Raw genomic sequence first — 6000 nt, forward strand, 5'->3', positions numbered from 1 at the left:
ACCCACTCTGGCAACGCGCATGCCGAGGCACATTATTCATTTAATGGGAAGCGCTTCGCCTGCAAGCAAACTGCTCAGCTTGAGCCAAAACGCGGAATCCATTTTCCGCAATCCGCTGCTGAGGGCGTGTAACCAAGACAAGCTGGGAGAGATTAAGAATTGATATCCTGCTTTCCCGTCCATCACTGATAACACACAGGAGCATAATGGCACTGCTATTTTAGTGGCAGTTCGTTCCCCTGTCTCTCTTTCGACATCATGTGGCTACACTTAGATCTTGATGGTTGAAGGAACCTTCTTAACCTCTGTAAACCAATACCACAGACATATTATTTTCAGGTCTCTTGAAGTGCTGCATTAATAGTACCCTTGATCGTTTGCTTTGCATGGGTGAGCGTTGACACTATGGGTCAACATGAAAGGTATAGCAGCAAAGTCCATAAAACAACCAGAGGCTGTGGCTAAGAATTTCATCATTATTTATTTCCTCTTAATATTTCTCAATGTCCAATTGAAGTTGCACCATGATAACCAATCTGAGGAGGGAGGGTCTGTCTTGCTAGCTTTGACACTGGATTGGCTAACAACCAACATGCTCTTGGTTGGGGAGATTTAGGCAATTCCTTACTACAAAGTAGTTTTTATTGAAAACATATGGTTAAACAAAGACACTTGCCAAGTCTACGCTAACTTCCTTGCAGGCTCTCAATATACATTTTCAGTTAAACATCTGTACACAACGGCATCAAACACACATCAGAAATGTCACTTTTCAGAGAAACCACATGACAAATCAAAGTAATGCCTCCACTGGAGTTGGTCTTTAAACAGAGACTTTCCGGTAACATATTTTATTAAGTGTGTTAGTGTTGTCCCCAAGCTTCCAAACTAGAGTGCTTGGGAACAGAACTGGTTGACTTCTCAAACTGAACTGTGACCCTGTGGTTTCTGTCCCTGGGGGATTCTGTATGCAGTTTGATACATGCAGTATCTTTTCAGGACCTGGTACAGGTGGACTATCTCTGGATAACAGGGGCGGCTTCTTGATTTGCATGTTGATTCCCCTCTGTTCTCTTCATAAACCTGGGGCAATGGTAACATAAGGAATGTTGAGCCTGAATGAATTAGATGGGCCACCTCCTGAGAGCACTGCTGGAGCTACATTCTAATGAGTTTGCTTGTTTTGTAGACTGCAGCAAAGTATTCTGGCTAGTCCTACAGCCTAGGGTGACAACTCCTATTACATCAACATTGATTTATAAGGATTTGATACAACATTTAGGAATCTTTTCAAAACATTTGTAGAATGTATTTGTTGCATTCTATATTCAAATTGGTACTATCTGAAAGTCTAATGAGCCACACCTCCTGAAAATATAGAACCCCATAGACAGAGGCTGGTGCTATTTGATGTTTGAAGGAAGTTTGATGCTGCCATGAAAAATTCTCTCTGATTTGACATAAAGTATGTGCTATGATAGGCTACAATGTGATATTATATAATGTTATACAATGGGTGGGTCTAATCCTGAATGCTGATTGGTTAAAACCGCATTCCAGCCGGTGTCTATTCCACAAGTTACCACCGGCTAAATCTAATGTTAGCCAAAACTGGTGTCTCAATATAGCCCTCCTTTTGGATTTGGCTCATGGAGTGAAATATTGCCATCACATATTCCTTGTAAATCACCATCAACTCAAAAAATAAGAAGTCAATATAAAATTCCATAGTTTTTTCTTTGATTTTGAGTAGGGCCATGTGAAACTATGAAGATACTACTAAACAGATCCTCAATTGTATAGCTTGTTCACAGATCGGTTTATGCTGTTTTGCCAAGGCTATCACTGTTATGGATTACAGCTAAAATGCAGTCAAAATACAGCTGCTATTTTGATGGTTCTACAGTGGCTTGCGAAAGTATTCACCCCCCCTTGGCATTTTTCCTATTTTGTTGCCTTACAACCTGGGATTAAAATGGATTTTTTGGGGGGATTGTATCATTTGATTTACACCACATGCCTACCACTTTGAAGATGCATAATATTTTTTTGTGAAACAAAGAAAAGAAAACTTGAGTGTGCATATCTACAACCCCCCCCCCCCCCCCCCCCCACATATTCTTCATTGGATTGAGGTCTGGGCTTTGACTAGGCCATTCCAAGACATTAAAATGTTTCCCCTTAAACCACTTGAGTGTTGCTTTAGCAGTATGCTTAGGGTCGTTGTCTTGCTGGAAGGTGAACTTCCGTCCCAGTCTCAAATCTCTGGAATTCTGAAACAGGTTTCCTTCAAGAATTTCCCTGTAATTTAGTGCCATCCATCAATCCTTAAATTCTCACCAGTTTCCCAGTCCCTGCCCATGAAAAACATCCCCACAGCATGATGGTGTTCTCGGGGTGATGAGAGGTGTGTTTATGGACATATTTAATCTCTTCCTTTCCCAGTCTGCTCTTCCCACATGCTTCAAGATGGCCACCATTGTTCCTGTACCCAAGAAAGCAAAGGTAACTGAACTAAATGACTATCGTTCCGAAGCACTCACTTCTGTCATCATGAAGTGCTTTGAGAGACTAGTCAAGGATCATATCACCTCAACATTACCTGTCACCCTAGACCCACTTCAATTTGCTTACCGCCCCAATAGATCCACAGACGATTTAATCGCCATCACTCTGCACACTGCCCTATCCCATCTGGACAAGAGGAATACCTATGTAAGAATGCTGTTCATTGACTATAGCTCAGCATTCAACACCATAGTACCCTCCAAGCTCATCATTAAGCTCGAGGCCCTGGGTCTGAACCCCGCCCAGTGCAACTGGGTCATGGACTTCCTTACGGGCCACCCCAGGTGGTGAAGGTAGGAAACAACATCTCCACTTCGCTGATCCTCAACACTGGGGCCCCACAAGGGTGCATGCTCAGCCCCCTCCTGTACTCCCTGTTCACCCATGACTGCATGGCCAAGCACGCCTCCAACTCAATCATCAAGTTTGCAGACGACACAAAAGCAGTAGGCATGATTACTAACAATGACGAGACCGCCTACAGGGAGGAGGTGAGGGCTCTGGGAGTGTGGTGGCAGAAAAATAACCTCTCACTCAACGTCATCAAAACAAAGGAGATGATCGTGGACTTCAGGAAACAGCAGATGGTGCACCCCCCTATCCACATCAACGGGACCGCAGTGGAGAAGGTGAAAAGCTTCAAGTTCCTTGGCGTACACATCACTGACAAACTGAAATGGTCCACCCACGCAGACAGTGTGGTGAAGAAGGCGCAACAGAGCCTCTTCAACCTCGGGAGGCTGAAGTAATTTAGTTTGGCACCTAAAACCCTCACAAACTTTTACAGATGCACAATTGAGAGCATCCTGTCGGGCTGTATCAAAGCCTGGTACGGCAACTGCACCGCCCGCAACCGCAGGGCTCTCCAGAGGGTGATGCGGTCTGCCGAACGCATTACCGGGGGCAAACTACCTGCCCTCCAAGACAAGTACAGCACCCAATGTCACAGGAAGGCCAAAAAGATAATCAAGGACATCAACCACTCGAGCCACTGCCTGTTCATCCCGCTATCATCCAGAAGGCGAGGTCAGTACAGGTGCATCAAAGCTGGGACTGAGAGAATGAAAAACAGCTTCTATCTCAAGGTCATCAGACTGTTAAATAGCCATCACTAGCACATTAGAGAACGCTGCTGCCTATTGAAATCACTGGCCACTTTAAGAAATGGAACACTAGTCACTTGAATAATGTTTACATATCTTACACTACTCATCTCATATGTACAGTAGGGAAAAAAAGTATTTAGTCAGCCACCAATTCTGTAAGTTCTCCCACTTAAAAAGAGAGAGGCCTGTAATTTTCATCATAGGTACAGGTCAACTATGACAGACAAATTGAGGAAAAAAAATCCAGAAAATCACATTGTAGGATTTTTTGTGAATTTATTTGCAAATTATGGTGGAAAATAAGTATTTGGTCACCAACAAACAAGCAAGATTTCTGGCTCTCACAGACCTGTAACTTCTTCTTTAAGAGGCTCCTCTGTCCTCCACTCGTTACCTGTATTAATGGCACCTGTTTGAACTTGTTATCAGTATAAAAGACACCTGTCCACAACCTCAAACAGTCACACTCCAAACTCCACTATGGCCAAGACAAAAGAGCTGTCAAAGGACACCAGAAACAAAATTGTAGACCTGCACCAGGCTGGGAAGACTGAATCTGCAATAGGTAAGCAGCTTGGTTTGAAGAAATCAACTGTGGGAGTAATTATTAGGAAATGGAAGACATACAAGACCACTGATAATCTCCCTCGATCTGGGGCTCCACGCAAGATCTCACCCCGTGGGGTCAAAATGATCACAAGAACGGTGAGCAAAAATCCCAGAACCAAACGGGGGGACTTAGTGAATGACCTGCAGAGAGCTGGGACCAAAGTAACAAAGCCTACCATCAGTAACACACTAGCCGCCAGGGACTCAAATCCTGCAGTGCCAGACGTGTCCCCCTGCTTAAGCCAGTACATGTCCAGGCCCGTCTGAAGTTTGCTAGAGTGCATTTGGATGATCCAGAAGAGGATTGGGAGAATGTCATATGGTCAGATGAAACCAAAATATAACTTTTTGGTAAAAACTCAACTCGTCGTGTTTGGAGGACAAAGAATGCTGAGTTGCATCCAAAGAACACCATACCTACTGTGAAGCATGGGGGTGGAAACATAATGCTTTGGGGCTGTTTTTCTGCAAAGGGACCAGGACGACTGATCCGTGTAAAAGAAAGAATGAATGGGGCCATGTATCGTGAGATTTTGAGTGAAAACCTCCTTCCATCAGCAAGGGCATTGACGATGAAACGTGGCTGGGTCTTTCAGCATGACAATGATCCCAAACACACCGCCCGGGCAACGAAGGAGTGGCTTCGTAAGAAGCATTTCAAGGTCCTGGAGTGGCCTAGCCAGTCTCCAGATCTCAACCCCATAGAAAATCTTTGGAGGGAGTTGAAAGTCCGTGTTGCCCAGCGACAGCCCCAAAACATCAGAATGGGCCAAAATACCAGCAACAGTGTGTGAAAACCTTGTGAAGACATACAGAAAACGTTTGACCTGTGTCATTGCCAACAAAGGGTATATAACAAAGTATTGAGAAACTTTTGTTATTGACCAAATACTTATTTTCCACCATAATTTGCAAATAAATTCATTAAAAATCCTACAATGTGATTTTCATGAAAAAAAAATCTCATTTTGTCTGTCATAGTTGACGTGTACCTATGATGAAAATTACAGGCCTCTCTCATCTTTGAAAGTGGGAGAACTTGCACAATTGGTGGCTGACTAAATACTTTTTCCCCCCACTGTATATACTGTATTCTATTCTATAATATTCTACTGTATCTTAGTCCATGCCGCTCTGTCATTGCTTGTCCATATATGTATATATTCTTAAATTCCATTCCTTACTAGATTTGTGTGTATTGGGTATATGTTGTGAAATTGTTCAATATTACTTGTTAGATATTACTGCGCTGTCGGAGCTAGAAGCACAAGCATTTCGCTACACCCGCAATAACATCTGCTAAACACGTGCATGTGACAAATATTTTTTTTTTATTTGTTTGGTTTGCGCCAGACATATTGTTTTCCTTGATGGCCAAAAAGCTCAATTTTAGTCTCATATGACCAGAGTACCTTCTTCCATATGTTTGGGGAGTCTCCCACATGCCTTTTGGCGAACACCAAATGTGTTTGCTTATTTTTATCTTCTGTAAAGCCCAGCTCTGTGGAGTGTATGGCTTAAAGTGGTCCTATGGACAGATACTCTAATTTCCGCAGTGGAGCTTTGCAGCACCTTCAGGGTTATCTTTGGTCACTTTGTTGCCTCTCTGATTAATGCCCTCCTTGCCTGGTCCGTGAGTTTTGGTGAGCGGCCCTCTCTTGGCAGGTTTGTTGTGGTGCCATATTCTTTCAATTTTTTAATAATGGATTTAATGGTG

This window comes from Coregonus lavaretus, assembly GCF_964263955.1.
Source record: "Coregonus lavaretus genome assembly, chromosome: 21".
NCBI classification, from domain to species: domain Eukaryota; kingdom Metazoa; phylum Chordata; class Actinopteri; order Salmoniformes; family Salmonidae; genus Coregonus; species Coregonus lavaretus.